The 17,333-nt window shown below is 36.4% G+C and overlaps 1 long non-coding RNA gene across 1 annotated transcript; it reads right to left on the minus strand.

The window, feature by feature from the left end:
• Positions 1-8,086: 8,086 nt before the first annotated feature.
• Positions 8,087-15,348, minus strand: LOC117355760. The gene is made up of 3 exons (XR_004538445.1): positions 15,246-15,348; positions 11,776-11,807; positions 8,087-8,742 (listed from the first exon to the last, which is right to left on the minus strand). It is a non-coding gene; the product is annotated as an uncharacterized LOC117355760 (long non-coding RNA).
• Positions 15,349-17,333: the final 1,985 nt, after the last annotated feature.

Consider the following 17,333-nt stretch of genomic DNA (forward strand, 5'->3'; position numbering starts at 1 on the left):
AGAGGACTGTGAATCCTCCACCAACTTTTCTGAAGTATAGATTGGTATGTTTTTAAGAAAATGTGAAATCCTATTGTAATTTAATGCAGTGTTATATAGATTTACTTATCTTTTAAATGACAGGGAAACATGAATAACAAGGGTGCTAGCTTATTTTAGCACCTGATAATTGATAGGAAGAGCAATGCAGTGTTCATTACATTTTGTTTTATTTATTAATGCTAGGAAACATTTTTGGAATTAACTGTAGAAAAAAAAAAAACACCAAGCACCCTGGAACTATATTTATGCTGTCTAAGCACTACCTCCAATTAGGTGGCCAAAGTAAATGGATCTTTCTGTATCACTTAACCTCCTTTATCAGGTTAAATATTATGTTTGATTCTACCAAAAATGTGTTCAGTATAAACAGAAACATAGAAAAAGAAAAAAATAGAACTGATAAGACAGAGCATGTTTTTCTGTATATTGCCTCCTTGGTCCTGCATTGAGTGAGACAAAATAATGTAAACAATAAATAGAAGACCATCAAGGGTGATGAACATGTTCATCTGGGTCCAGTATTGTATAAAAATATTAACTCCGTCAAACACTGTGATCCAACTTTTTAACCAATAGATTGCAAAGCAACAGATCGATCATAGTAACCATACTAAACTTAGTTGGGATGCCATAATGCATTTAGAAATGTTTATATCTATGTAAAGACCTTTTAAAAAAGTCAGGATGTGCTTAATCTTGTATACCAATGAACTGTTCAATTGTTAATTCATATGCTGAACTAGTCTTCAGTCATTACATTGTGTAAAGAGAGGGTTGACAAAAGTTTCAAACATTGACAAGTTTTTTTTTTTTTTCTTTCAATCCCTTTATAAATCTGGTTATTTGTCTTTGAAAGATGTCAGAATATGCTAAGAAACTTACCCCACCCCCTTTACAAAACCGCAATAGCGTTTTTTAGCACAGACTAGCCCACAGAATACTCCGCTGCTCCCAATGCTCACAGGGACTCTTGAGTGTTGGGAACAGCACAGAGCATTCAGTGCGCTGGCCTGCGCTAAAAACCACTATCACAGTTTTGTAAGGGGTTAATGGTCCAAGGTTGAGTACTTTTATTTTTGTACAGAACTCCTTTTGTTTCTAGTTGAATTTATCTCTGAATATGTTGGATATAAAAGTATAGGCTTAATGGTGGCTATTATAAGCCTTGCAACAGATTGGTGAAGAGACTTTGTAAAGAAAACTGAAGACGAAATGAACGTATATAGGTTTGCACAGAATAATATTTCACTTTTATCTATTCTGCTTTTCTGTTTCTTAAATGCTTATTCAGAACTTTTAGCCACTTTTAATATGTTTGTCTAGGGCAGGTTGTCAGCTTCACTCTTCAAGATCAGGCATGACGTATTTAAGCTTCTTAAATGATCTGAACTGGAATATTGCTTGTGGCTACCAAATATTTCCAAGAGCTTTTAAAGCCCCGTTCATTAAAGAAAGCAAATTTAAATGGCAGACTTCTCTATAAAGAAATTTAAAGTGTAGGCATAAAATATACGTGTTTGGTATTTTTAAATAAGCAGAGTTCTTTCTGAAAATATTTTTCTAATTTAAGGGTTGATCTTCGCAGAGAAGGATTCCTCATAGAAAATCAGTTTGCAGTGTAAATTATTTTAGCTTTGTTTAAGCAAAAACTTTAATTTTCTTAAATTTCCAACTCCAAAGATAGTCTGCATCTAGCAAATGTAGACCATATCATACTGAAAAACACGTTTCATCTTGGTGACATTTACAAATGTTTTTTTAAAAGCAGAATAACTCCTGTAGTTCCGGTGTCTACCACCAAGCCTGGGGTACTATATATATTTGTTGTAAGTGCAGGTTTTGTACTGGTGAGACGACCACTGGGTCTAGAGCAGGGGTGTCAAAGTCCCTCCTCGAGGGCCGCAATCCAGTCGGGTTTTCAAGATTTCCCCAATGAATATGCAAGAGATCTATTTGCCTGCACTGCTTTCATTGTATCCTAATAGATTTCATGCATATTCATTGGGGAAATCCTGAAAACCTTACTGGATTGCAGCCCTTGAGGAGGGACTTTGACACCTCTGGTCTTAAGAAACATCTTTCACATGTGAGCGGGGGTAGGGAGATTTTATGTGTTTCCTGTTTCTGCTATACATTTTGTTAACGTTCTTGCTTTTGGGGGTATTCAAAGCGGATTTCTTGCCTTTTTATTAAGACTACTAGTGTCTCTGCTAGTTATAACGGATTTACTCAGGAGCATTATTGAATAAGTTTAGGTAGCTGGGCGTGTATGGATGAAGATAAGATGCAGCACTTTAACTTCCTTAGTAGTGAATCTGATAGCTTTCTTATCCTACCTTGTGTGTACTAAGGCACCCCTTAATGATTGCTTTGATGGAATTCATTATCTTACGAATGGTTTTTCCCTTCGTTCCCTCCAGATCCATATTTATTTGAGGGCACAAAGGGGGAAAAGACCATCTTTTCACGGCAAGGTTATCTGACTTGATGTAAGTGACTTCCGTTAAATAAATTTAACATGGAGTTTCAGTTACCTGGGTTATAATTTCTTTAGTGACAGGATTTTGATAAACCCTAAAGTTGCAAATAAGTACAGTAGATTTGCACTTGCAAGGCTAGTAAGAGGTTTAAATATCTCAGCTAACTGAAATTTCAGGAAAGAAAAGTCGACTTGCCATTTCTTTCTCTATGGAAGTGGGTAGGGGAAGGTATACATTCAGATATATAAATTAACTCTCTTCTACTCGAGTCTAGAATAGATAATGTATAAACAGCAAAGAGCGTAGAAAGACTTTAGCAAAATTAAATCCTTTTCTTCCGTATGCGGGGAAGCACTTTGGGTCTCCCCATTTTTCTTTGTTGGGAACTTTGAGACACGTTCTGTAAAAAATATAGAAACATCCAGAGTAGGTTAAAGTTCTGACCGACTGCAGCCAGATCCCGGCCGCGTGCACTCTAACTGCAAATTCCGAGAATACCAGAGTGGTCAGCCAATACTTGTCTTCCTTTCTCTTTTCTATTTAGATGGCGCGGTGCAACAGTTTCTCTAAAATATAATCTTGTAAATGAGTTGGGTATACTTGCTTCAGAAGCTCCATACAGTCTGCTTTTAACTGACCTTTATACAGACAACAAACAGCTGTGAAAGCTTCACATCAGCCGTCTTCTGCCCGCTGAGCCCCCAACGGGCTCTTCAAAGAGGGAACAAGAGAAGCCATTTTGCGCCTGCGCAGTTGTAGCTTTGATTCGTCTTTCGGTTCTCGTTTTAGTTCCACCAAATTTGAACGCTAGCACATACTAACAGTTCAAGAATACGTTTTCTAAACCGATAGTTTGTGGAAATTATGTGTGGCATATTATTTATCTTTCGTTCGAACAACCATTCGCCCTAGAAAGTTAACGTGAACTTTACAACAGTAAAGGGATTTCATATGCCTTTCTGTGGTTACAATAAAAACAGTTTACATTATATACAGGTAATTATTTTGTACTTGGGCACTGGAGGATTAAGTGACTTGCCCAGGGTCACAAGGAGCTGAAGTGGAAATCGAACCGGATTCTCAGGCCACTGTACTAACCTTTTGGCAACAAAAAAGTAAAAACCATATGAGCTAAATGTTTATAGTTTTTAATGTCAGATTGTGCAGAATATATTTTTGTTTCTTCCTCTTCTCATAGTTTAAGATACTACGTTGAATACTGTATCCGAGACCTTTTTCCACCAGATCCACATAGGACAATTTATCTCATGGCCCTCAAATATTGTATTATGGTCATGCTAATAGAAAGTCCCAACCAGATAGGTTTATGCTCCATTTTTCATGGCTGCAATTACAAATTAAACTTTATATACGAGAAAAAAAAAAAATCCCAACTTTTGTTCTTTAACTTTGCTCTGTTAAGCAGCAATTATCTACGGCCACTGCTACAAAGAGAAAATACAAGCCCTAAAGGAATACTAAATTTAAAACGGTAGGGGAGCTTCAAATAAAAATGTCATATTGGAGCGTAAACTGTATTTTCACCTTACATAGTTGAGAATAAAGAAATTCACAGGAACTTCGTACATACTGCATCCCCATTTTATATTATTAGCCTGACAAAAGCAAATAAAGTCAAACTCCGACCGCGCTCATGCATGCATAGCCACAAAAAAAGCCATCTGGCAATGTCGAAGTTTGAAAACTCCAGGTCAGGAACCGTGGGAAAGTGAGTGTAGGTGTAAGTCAGTTACAGCTGTAGAGTTGATGTCTTGGTTTGATGGCACAGTATTTGGAGGTCTGGATGAGGCTGCTGGTCTTCACATGCCACCTGCAGGCCCTGTATGACCGCTGGAGGCTCCTGATGTCGTGGGAGGCTCATCTGTCCACCAGCAGACAATTGTTCAAATTTGAACAGATCCAACCTATTCCTTATCAGATCTGTAAATGGGAACAGCTAACGCGATTTACTCCCCCCCCCCGTCAATTTCTTTGATTTTAAGAATACATTTGCCATATGGTACACTCTTTTTAACATTATGGCAAGCCTGATCTTTATCCTTACAAAAATACTGCTGCTACTTAGAATGTCTATAGCCCTACGCAGCACTGTACATAAAAAAGAAGAGAGTCCCTGCTCAAAAGGGCTTACAATCTAGACCATGTCAAAGTCTCTCCTCGAGGGCCACAATCCAGTCGGGTTTTCAGGATTTCCCAAATGAATATGCATGAGATCGAGTTGCATGCACTGCTTTCATTGTATGCTAATAGATCTCATGCATATTCATTGGGAAAATCCTGAAAACCTGACTGGATTGCTGCCCTCGAGGAGGAACTTTGACACCCCTGATCTAGACAGACTATATATAGAGTGCCAATTTAGCTGGTTTTCCAGATTCGTTCAAAGCCATCCTTATCTAGATTAACACTGGTTTAGTGAAGAACTCAGAACAAAATATTTACGATCCTATCCTTTACAGGAAACTTCACTAAAGAGGCGGTATTGAAATCTTTTTTTGAATAGAAACTACATCTAATACCTGTGAACAAAAGTTGGAAGCACGCATCAAAATGCCTTTATGTTAAAATTAAAGACCACCTAAGTATTAAGACATTATCATTTCTTTTTCTAATAGAGGATCCGTGCTTTTTTTTCACAACTTGCTCATTTATTATTGTAAAACTGAAGATCCTTCTTTTAGTCTGGATCATCTCATTGTAGAGTACCAGTATGATAATATCTGGGACTAATAACCTTTGACATAAAACAAAGAGTTTGGTTACTCTTAAAGCTTTTTGGTGCCACTTTCGGAATTAGCCAGATCCTTTAGGAGGCAAAGCAAATGAATAACTTTTCTGTTTCTAAAACCCCAGTCAAGGGCTCCACTGGAGAATAAGATATAAGCCACGTTAACCCCCCCCTCCCCCCGTTTTATTTTTTCCATTGATTGAAGCTTTATATTGTTAACATCAAATAATTGCTTTGTCGCAGCCTGTAGCACCAAGGTGGTTTCCTTGACAAGTTAATAAGGCTGAGTAATTTACCCTCCCTTTTCTCGGCTATGCACTGATTGGTTGTAGAGCTGGTTTGTTGCCAGTAGCAACAGTACTGCGAGGATGTTCTGCAGTTCCTGTGGTTGGCTGGTGCTTTCTCTCCACAAGTCCTCAGCAGCCCGAAACTGCCACAGCAACCACCTCCCCCCCAGGAAAGGAAATTAAAGCTAGAGCCACGGCTGACAGTTTTTTTTTTTTTCGGAGGGGGGGGGGGTTTAAAAGTGAGGACAGGAAAGGTGTTCATATCACTACTTGATCCCATTTTTGTTTTTTTTGATTTTCAGTCACTGCTGCGGATGTCACTCTACATACTTTCAAGTAATATTACAATGCCAATTTCTTACTTGCAGGATTACTAGACTTTCTAATGCTTCTAATATATAAAGAAAAAACCTACCCCTTTTTGTCAGAAGATATTTAAAACAAATCTGGAGACAAAATACATTGTAATTATTTTGAATTCTTAAGTTATAGACAGCAAACAGAAACTGGAAGTACTTTGTGGCAAGACTGCTGCTAGTTGTGTTTCCTAGTATTACATGGCAACAAAACAGAAAAATACTGCATTTTTTTCATCATGATGCCAGCATTTGTTCATTAATGAGCGTTAAAATTCATTTGTGATTTTCAAGCAGTTATGACTTATTCCACAACAATTTGTTCCAGAGAAAATGCTTGAAGTATCTTATATGTAAACCGCTTTGAGTGTATAACTACAAAAAGGCGATATACAAGTCTCAGTCCTTTTCGGTTTGGGAATTTCCCGATGGAAAGTAAGTACATCTTTGCTTTAGAGTTTCACAACTAAAGCATCTTCTAACAGTGGAAGAAACACCTCTATTACCATGCATGAACTAGACCGTCCTGAAACAATCCTTAGTTTAGACTTCAGGATTCGGTCAACTGTACGTACAAACAGGTGAAAATACTATTTGCTTGACCAAAAATTAGCTATCTAATTATCTTGAACCAGCAGCAATTTAATTTGTGTAATCAAAGTGAGGAGCTGTGTTCTTGCAATCAAAATTACACTGAAAACAAAAAATATAGAAACATTAATTATAGGATAATTAGGGCAAAAGCTACATTGTAGAATTTTGAAGAATTGCGGTGCTTTTAAATATTATCCCTGCCGAAAATTTGGATCAATGTTTCTGAAATCAGTATGGACAAGTAAGTAGTCAGTCTGGTCCTTCACCGTGAAATACACACCACAAAAAATGTTTGGATTATGGGTTTATCTAGAATCACGCTAACCTCTGTATTAATTGTAGAATGAAATAATCCTGATAGAATACAATGTATGCAATAGTACCCACACCTATCTACTTATTTCAAGAAATGTGCTCTAAAGATTATGTTTGGGGATGTTCAATTGGGAGACTCCTGTCGGAATACATATTGACTGTGGCAAGAAACGTTGAACTCATAATGTAAAGGTAAGGACAACGGGAAAATTTAATTGCAATTGAAGGTAAGAAACGTAAATTTAGTTGTATTAAACATTCATAACGGCTAATAAATGAGAATGATCTGCCTACGTTCTAAGGATCTATATTAACATCAGCATGCATCCCTAAGCTTGATCAGCAAGAAGTGAGGATCTCACCACGTTGACAACTACAATAAAAAAGACAGAATTTTATAGGATGTTATATTTTGGTGTCATTTTGGAAATATTCAAACGTACTCAAGTGCATCCATATTTTTTTACTGTGAATCCTTAAAAAGACAATTACTCCGAACATCATGTTTAAAGAAAGAGCTCAGTCCAGAGTACTAGATATTATGTTTTGTCATATCCAAATATTTGTTCATGCGTATCTCTAAATCAACAATTACGGTGTCAGAATATTCATGAGAATACATTCTACATATATTTTTATAAGTAAGCTGAAGAGAAACAGGAAAGTCCATACGTGACTAGTCAAACACTTAAGAGTGCGGAGAGTTTTGGAACTAACACATGTTCTGAATTTAGTAAAACAAAGATAATGGGGAAAAAAAATCACATTTACAAAGACAAAACTTTCCTGCCATGCAAAGATTTCTAAACGTTAACAACCCTAAAATAAAATGTGAAAATTAATACATAAAGAATCTGTAGATGCATTTTGTTCAATACCATATAAACATTCAATCTTTGTCTGGTTTTCATGAAGGTACCATGCATAGTTAATGTTTAGAATCTGTTTTTATGAAAAGTGCCACACACTGTAAACATATAAAAACATGTATTTTTAACACCTCACACATAGCATTACATTTGAAATGGATAAGGAGAATGCTCAAGCTAGAAACATATATTTAGAAAAATGGGGTATATTTTACTTTATAGGGATTTCATAATTGTCATAAAGGGATATAATATGTTAAGTAACCCATAAATTTCTTGATATGTTGATCCTTGGTTAATTTAAATGGGACTTGTAACATCATCATATATTAACACGTGCCAAGAGTATACATTGCACCCTTCTTTTGTTCTCTGTAACAAGATTTAAAAACTATACACGTCTTAAAGGAAAACATTAATTATAGCTATGTTCATCTTGCACATTGTCTGTTTTAGTGTTAATACATTTGATATCCAAAAGCTAACAAGAAATGAAGTAATTAAAGTCATACTCTTATTGATGAATAGTTCATGAAGCAATGGGCATTTCAGGCATCCAGGTTTTACAAATCTTCAGTATTACTTATATTTCTAATCTAAATTAAATTATGCATGTAATCAAATCTTGTTTTAAGCAAAATGTATTTTATTATAATTTGGCAAATATGCAGGTGAACAGTTTTTTAATCCATTTTAAATGATAATAACCATTGTTCAACGCAGGTGTTAGAATTGATTATTCTTTTCGTAATAAATCAATCAAGAATGCATTTCCGTACTCTCCAACTGAGCAAAGCTGAAAGAATGCAGGTCAGGCTAAGCAGCTGTGTGTCTAAGCCACACATGCGCAGTAGGAAGAGCAAGGAACTCTTGCTGTTCTCGGCGGACACCAGTCCCACACAGAGCCTCCCATTGTGTACTTGCTAAGACTCTGCAGCAGTCTACACGCCTGTTAACTTCATTAGGCTCAGGCCAAACCTTGCAGCATCTCTTGCAAGCCGAATGTGAAACTTTGTAGAGAAGGGTCTTAAGGTGCCCTGAAACAGAAATCTGGGGAAGGTTTCATTAGATTTGCCACTAATTTAGCACCACTTTTCCCAGCAAGAATGTCAGGCAGGCTGCTAGATTGGTTGCATGACTGTGATTGGAAACTGAAACCAAGTACTCAGATTTGACAGAAAAAGATAATGACCTTTGTCAGAGAAAACTAAAATTATCAGAGATAAGTAAATTCTCACTTACTGAAAAATTAGGCTACTATTGTCAGTCTAAGTAAAACCAGAGATGCTCAAAGGATTAGAATTAGCTACAAAGGGCTAGATTCACTAACCTGACTTCCGGGGCCGATTCCAGTGGGCCCGATAAATTCCCAAAACAATAATATTGAAATAAGGGTGATCGGAGGAATGCCCCCTCTGACCGCACAAATCGCTAGTGTGCGATCCTGACGCATGCGCATCTGTTGATGGTCTGCGTATGTGTCAAAGTCCCATCTGTGCCATGTCTTTTTTTTTTAACTTTACTTTAGCCCAGCGAGCCTGTGCTTTTAACCCGCTTAAACCCGCAGGTTAAAACCACAGGCTCACTGTGCGGGGAATGGCAGGGTGGCGATTTGGGGCGGCAGGCAAGAGAGATTCAGGGGTGAGCAGGGCAGCGATTCGGGGCGGCAGGCAGGAGAAATTCGGGGGAGAGCAGGGTGGTGATTCGGGGTGGCAGGCAGGAGAGATTCAGGGCAGCAGAGAGCAGGGTGGCAATGGAGCTGTAGAGTTGGAAAGGACATTTGCGGCTGGTCCCCAGTAGTCGCTTCATGGGTTGATCGGCCAGCCCAGACAGTTTGCAAGATTTCATTAGTGAATCATGTCCCTACCTACTTTGCATGCCGTTCCCCTCATTTGCATGCATGGATCGGAAGCGGATCACAGGAGAGGTTAGTGAATCGGTACACGATCGGTTTGCTCAGTGAATCTAGCCCAAAGTTACCAATTGCAGCTCTTTATCAGCTAATGAATTTAGCAGATAATTTTTTGAAGTTTTCTGGGATTTTTAAAGCTGATACAGTAGTAATAGAAGTAGTGGTGCAACTTTAACAAATCAAACCATATACAGTAAAACCTTGTGTTTTAACATTTTATTAAATTTTAACTTGATATACAAGCAATGTCTTGCAATACAAGTACATACAGTATACACACATTACAACTGAGCCGATGGTTCTTCTCTCTCTGACACTGCGAGAGTATAGTGACTGTTCCAAATGAGCAAAGACTTGCAATACAAGTACATACAGTCTATACGCGTCACATCACGACTAAGCCGATGGTTCTTCTCTCTCTGACTCTGCGGCAGTGTAATGACTGTTCTAAATGAGCGAGGTCTTGCAATACGAGTATCTATAGTTTTTTGTATTAAAGTTTTTGGGTTGTGGAACGAATCGTCTGAGTTTCCATTATTTCCTATGGGGATATTTGCTTTGATATACGAGTGCTTTGGATTACAAGCATGTTTATGGAACGAATTATGCTCACAAACCAAGGTTTTACTGTATATATTTATTTTTAACGCATGCATTTTGACAACTACTATTATTTCTAGAATGCTACCAGACTTACACAAAAGGAGACAGTCCCTGCTCTAAAGAGCTTACAATCTTGACAAACAGGGGGAAGGATGGTTAATCTGTAGCTAGGGTGGTGAGGAGTGAGGAATAGGGTTATGGATTGAAGGCTAAATCAAAAAGGTGGGTTTTCAGTCTGCTTTTAAACAAGGTAAGAGAAGGGGTGTGAAAGATGAACTCAGGTAGTTTATTCCAGGCATACGGGCAGTTAGATGAAAGGAATGAAGTCTGCAATTGGCAGTGGAGAAGCCGGGTACAGATAAAAGCAGCTTATCTGAGGAATGGAGTTCTTGGGGAGGCATATGAGAGAGAACTGCTCCTTGCCCCAAATCAACTGAGATTAAAACTGATGGTTTATTTACATTTGATAAAACTACCTTTTACTATGTAAATCAAGACCATGTACAAAAATTAATCAAAAGAAAAAATAAGGAAGAACTCCATTAAAAAGACAGGAAAGACAGCACTCATAAAAAAAGAACATTCCATTCACTAAAATATTTTGGTCTGCTCATGCCATGCCTGTAGCATTAGCAGTGTCACTCACTTACACATCCCATTCTAAAAAGCATACCAATTTAGGTGCTGGATCCTACTGGGCATTAAAGGCCATGATGAAAAAAAAAAAAAAAAAGGTTTTTTTAAACCACTTAATTTTTTTAAATGACCCTTCAATAGATTTAGTTAACTGCTACACACATCAGTTGCCAGTATGCTGTTGAAATACACTATATGGGGATGATTAATAAATAGAATATATTAAATATTTATACCAGATGTTCCATTACTTTAGCAGCAGAAAAAGAGGGAGAATGGGAGCAAACCTTTAATAAAAATAGTCTCAATGTCTTATGATGTGTAAAGAAATAAGTCAAAAGATACTAAACCAAGAAGCAAATCTAGAATACAAAGCAAAAGTAAAAATCCAAGACAATATGCATCCTTAAAGAAAAGTTAAATGCAAGTTTGCATTATATATTGTACAAACAATGAATAGATATGTCAAACTGTACGTTTAGAGAACTTACTACTAGAGCAAGGAAAAGCAACAAGGGACACAAGCCAGAACCAGGTCAGCAATGAGTTGCACTGTGGAGGCTGAGATGAAACCAAGAATAGTACAGGACGGATATTTTGCCAGAAGCTGTGAACACATATACCTCTGGATTCTATATATAGTGCCTAGATTAGTTGCCAAAACCTGGATGCAATCCTGAGTATGGCTATGAAGTCAGAATCAGTAACAATTTTGGGTGGAGTCACAGTTGGTAAAAATGTACTATCTTCAAAATAAAAATGTACATTTAGCCCCATATATTATAAATGTTTTTATCATTTTATACTTACATATTTTTGTCTTGTTAAAGCCTAGTAACAATTCACTTTTTCCAGAGCAATTAATCAATAGAAATTCACCAACCCAATGTGACAAACTCTCTGACTGGTTGAAATTTAAGACCATCACCTACCTAAGTCAGGCATTAGCTTCTTCAACTTGTAACTGAAAGAAAGGGAACATATTTGGAATTTTGTTTATGAATTTATATTTTAAAAAAGCATCCGTGTCAAAGAGGAATCCCATGAAATCAGCTGTATTTAAGCATTTCTCCAAAACCCAAGATGGAAAATATTGTGTTGGTATATGATACAGGACCCAGATGGTGTGATGCCAAGATAAGCACATTTTCAAGCAATAATAAATATGCTCCTACAAGAGCTTCCAATCTCAAGACATTTACAATGCTTTCATCCAGAAGTATTCAAATCTGTGAGAGAGAAAGATAACAACAAAAGCAAGGAACCAAAGCCATGTACTTTCAGCCAGATAAAGGACCAGAAAACTTCATAGCCATCATATACACTGTATTATACTCAGTCTGCAGCTGCTCCGATTGACAAAGGTAAGGAATGTAGTTATTGCTACTAGAACACCTAAAGTTGGTTCCATTTTGAAGAGATGTGCCAGAAAAGTGGCAATTATTGATCAAGCCACTTGCTGGGCAGTATCTACTTATCAACTGAAAATGAATTTGATTTTGAAAGATATCTGTATCAGAAGGAGCATGCAAAGTGTCTCAGTATAGAAAAAAGATTCCACTGAACCCACAGAGATAAACTGTGTACATTTCAAGTTAATTTCTCACTTGCACTAAAAGAAGTTGAAAAATTTGATCGCTCATTAAAACTAACAGTGGAAAAAGCCATTCCTTTATAGCCTGAATTTAATTTTTTTAGAGATGTTGCTCCGATGGTTAATGTTTCACCCACTGACCCATTAGTGTTGAGAGCTTGTTCTCTGCTCTGAGAATAATTAGATCAGATTTGAGGACATCCATGAAGGAGGATCTGACTGATGGACAAATTCTTCAAAGACTAAAAAATTTCTCATATGCTACTGGATTCCCCAATTTGTGGACTTGACCTGGATATAGTTTCAAGTAACGTAAATTTTTGATAGTTACCATGAAGGTATTTATAAGTTACAAAGTAACCTATGATTGATTTTTTTTCCTTGAATACCAGCTTTTCTGTATAAAATGTTCATTTTTGCTTGTTTATTATTTTGAATTACTTAAAAAAATATTAAGTGCATAACAGTATATTGCATATTTTTCACAGTATAATTTTGTTCAGGTTTTTATTCAAACTTAAAATAAATAAATTTTGTGTTGTATTAATCCAAATTTTCACTGGCTTTTTACAAAACTGTGATAAGAGGTTTCTACTGTGGGCTGGCAAGGTAAATGGTTTAACGCGCACAGAATTCTTATGAGCATCGGAGCATTTACCTCGCTAGCCCACGGTAGAAACCTCTGGCTTTGTAAAAGGAGCCCTTTGTACATAAAGAAATATCCTATGTTTCTGTAATTAATTGCATTTCTCTTTGGTTTACTATACATAGTAGAAGTTGGATTTGGAGCTTGGTGTACCAGCTCCACAGCCTTGGTCCTGAGATGCACATGCAAATTTATTGGCTAACAAGCCACTTATCAATAATTGGATGATAATTGACACCCATTAAAATTTGTGCATGTATCTGGCTTTGTGCTATTAAGGAATGGCACCTAATTCTAATTGCATGTAAATCAAAAGGGGGCTTTGGGAGGGGCATTCCAAAATGTTATGCACGTTCTTACAGAATACTGCCTCAGCGTGCCTAACGTAGGCACCAGCATTTACACCAGATTTCAGCAGGTGTAAGTCTGGAACAGGATTGGTGCTAACTGCAATTCTATAAAGGGCATGCATTCTTTATGGAATCACGCTTAGTGCCATTTTTTCCCAATGCCAAATTTTGAGCACTAATTATAGAATTCCACCCATAGTGTGTATGTATGTGTAAGAGCCAGAGTTAGAGAGAGCAAGATACCCTATTAAACCATGTCAAAGAAACAAGGGATCCCGTGACCAACTCTTAATGCTTACTCTATTAAAAGAAAGACCATTGTTACATCATTTTATGACAATATGTCTCAAGGTAGAGTAAGATTGGTAAAGGCCCATGAAAAAAATTTGGAGGCATATCAATACATTACAGTGAAAAATAGAGAATTTGATGAGAAGTTCCACTAACAAAACTGATAATGCTACAAAGAGCTAGGCCTCAAGAAGAGGAAAGAGGGTAGTGTTTTCACTCTCACTAAGGGCTCCTTTTACAAAGCCACAGTAGCGCTTCTCTTGCTGCAAATTTGGCCCATTCAATTCCTATTGGCTTTGGTGCATTGGCTGTGAGACAATTGACTTTGTAAAAGGGGCCCCAAATTCTAAAACCATATTCTCAAAAATACAAGAAATACTCCAAGACCAGGCTCCTTCCCTGCTCTTTACCTCTGTAATGGCTGTGTGGCCCAGATAGCTCATCATAGAGCTTCCAGAAAGTATACACCACCCATGGAGAAGTATTCATAGGAAAATAGGCCTAAGAAATATTGCGATAGAAATAGGCCAAATCTTAAAAGAAACTCAGTTTTGGCTGCTTTGTTATGTCTTGTTTTAGGCTGAGGTAATGCTATTAAAATACAATGCTAGGAAACAGTTTCCAAGTCTTCCTCCATTAAATTAACTGTAATGAACATACATCTGTTTAAAATTGACCTACAGATAAACATTAAACATCTGTAAAGAAAAAATCTTTTCTAGGGGCATTTAGCATGGATGAAATATAATAAGCATTTTCTTTTAGTTAAAGCCAAAAATGAGGTAAAGGAAAGAACTGAAGTTAAATACTATGTTCTATGGAACTTACTGTAATTTGCAATCCCTATATATATATATATATATATATATATATATATATATATACACATACATACACTCTCTATTTTTTCCCACCTGCTTGTCCCTCACCCCCTCCAATACATGAAAGACGCAGAATTTTACTGCTATTGAATTTCCCGGTAATGTAAGCCATCAAATTAGGCCAGAGTTTCCCAGATGGAGAGCCCATAACTGGTCAAGCTTTCAAGCTTTTCCACAATGAACATGGATAAATTCAATTAATTTCATTTAATAGCACATTTATAACCCACTTACCCATTGATATAGCTCACGTGGTGTGTGTGTGGGAGGGGGGGGGGGGGACACACCAGATGAAATACATAAAAAATAATAGCAGAAGAATAATTTTGCATTAAAAGTTAGAAGTTACAATCCAAAATCAGTAACCTAAAGTGAGATAAAAATATACAGTACATATAATATTCCTATATAGGTTAAGATTAAAGCTCCTCACATTGTGGGCTATATATAGGCAGTTTATTCATGTATATTCATGGACGATATCCTGAAAATATGACAACTGCCATGACAATAGCTTTAGGAAGCTTCGTACTTAAGCCATGTGTTTTTCTTTTCTTAAATATAAATTAGAAATTAAAGCAAATCACAGGTAAACAGTAGGAAGCATATACCCCATCTAGCCTAACATGTGCTTGCTTACCTTTTCATAATAGATGATCCATGCTCCAATGTAGATATTTTCTGGAGAATAACGATTCCTTTGGAAGCCAGATCTAACTTAGACTGTAATGGGGTTAAAAGTTATCCTAAAAAAAGAAAACCCTGAATTGTCAAACAACTAAAATATACAGATTTTGTTTGAGTTCCAACTTTATAAAGAAACACAAACCGATAACCAACAACTCTCAGTACTCAGCAATCACAGACATGCAGCTTCATTATAGTCCCTTAAACAAACTGATCTATGGCGGACAAAAATTAGTTTGCATTTCTTCTATCACTGAAAACTGAAGATTTATTCAAAATAGCTATCCTGAATACCTTTTATTTAGCTTAATTAGTGCCAAACGATTAGTCTTTCCACATTAAATTGATATATGTGAACAATTCTGTAACCTAAAACCCAACAGTTATAAATGCATCACAATATAAAAAAAAGTTCCCTGTACAGTGCTGTGGGGTAAACTTAAAAAAGGCAGTCAATAAATCATAATAAAATCTAATAATAAAATTAAGTCTCATGACTTCTTCAATAGTGGTGGTCAAGGGACATGGTGAAATACCATAGGAAGCTAGATAATTTGGAGAAATCTTGTTCCCTCTTTTGTGTCAAGTTGAATCTATTGGGCCCAGTTATTTTACTTAAGCTTAGTACATGCTAACTGCTAAGAAGCTTGTAGATATAAAATGGGCTTCTTGGCATTTAACGTAAATTAAAAGGGCCCCAAATATTTTTTCCATAGAATCTAGAAAGGAAAAGTGTTAGGAATAAAATTAAGTTTGCTTTCTTCATTATAAAAAAATTCCCACTTTTGAAAGATGACATATTACATAGCATATAGAAACAGACCAAACAGAATTCTTGTGTAAATAGTAAAAAAAAAAGTTAATTTTTCTATTTTATTCATAATAAATTTCCACTCTAATTCCTACACGTTCTGCACATTTTCAGTGACAATTCATACACTTTAGCCCTATAGTTATAGTGAAGTCACAATATTAGTGCTAATGCAAACACTGAAAACTTCATGTATACTTCATAACAATATAATACAATTTAATGATGCTATTATAAAATATATCAAGTTTCCAGTTACAATTGTATATTCTAGTTTTAATTTCTATTTTAAATAGAATATAGCAGTTTCTTTAATTCATATAGTTCTACATCTTTCCTTTCTATGGTTTCTTTTTTCTCTTGTGTTCTCAGCTTGGAAATGCATAGAGGCAACATTAAGATCTGCAATAAACCTAGTAAACCTGAGCTACTCCAGGCAGTTCTCTGCTCTATTAAACCCTATCACCTATGGTTTTTTCCCCATTAAGTTTGGGGGAGCCAATATTAATTATTCACTTTTCTGTCTTATTCGCTTCTAAAAATATGAATATTTAATACTCAGGGTTTGTGGGGGTTTTTTAAAATTACATTTTCTAGGGTTTTCCAACTGGTTTCCCAATACTGTATTGAGCTCTTCTCACCAGGGCCAGTACTAACGAGCCTCTTCGCCCTCCAGGAACCGGGTTTTAATTAGCAGTTGCTGTGGGCTCCTTTTGGCTTATTAATATTTTGGTACATTCAACTACAATACTGATTGGACGGTCGAGGATCACAAGCAAACCATTCATGGCTCTGAAAAAATTTGAGGACAAAAGTCATTCGTTAGCTGCTAGACAGATGTTTCAGGGTTATGCCGGTAGTGCTCCAGATCACTTTGAGATAAACAGAATTTCTAGTTTTGATGGTTTGTAAAGAGTCATACTTCTGTCATTAATGCATCTCCTCTAGTTTAACAGATTAGGAACTAAAACCAAATGTTATTAAGTTTTACCGTCAGTTAGAACTAGTTTTTCCCACAATATACGTATGTTACGTACCGCATCTGCTTTCAAATTCATCGGAAAAACGTCGAATTAATTTTTTTCCCCAAGATATCCGTTCACCTCTCTGTTGATGTCCCGGGGAATTTTTAAATGGACTAAAGATAGTCGAATTCTTAACACTGACGTTTACGCAAACTTCTGAGCTTGGGAAACGTAGCCAGTATCAAATATCTAAACTGTAAGCGTT

Source organism: Geotrypetes seraphini, chromosome 2 (assembly GCF_902459505.1).
Source record: "Geotrypetes seraphini chromosome 2, aGeoSer1.1, whole genome shotgun sequence".
NCBI lineage: Eukaryota > Metazoa > Chordata > Amphibia > Gymnophiona > Dermophiidae > Geotrypetes > Geotrypetes seraphini.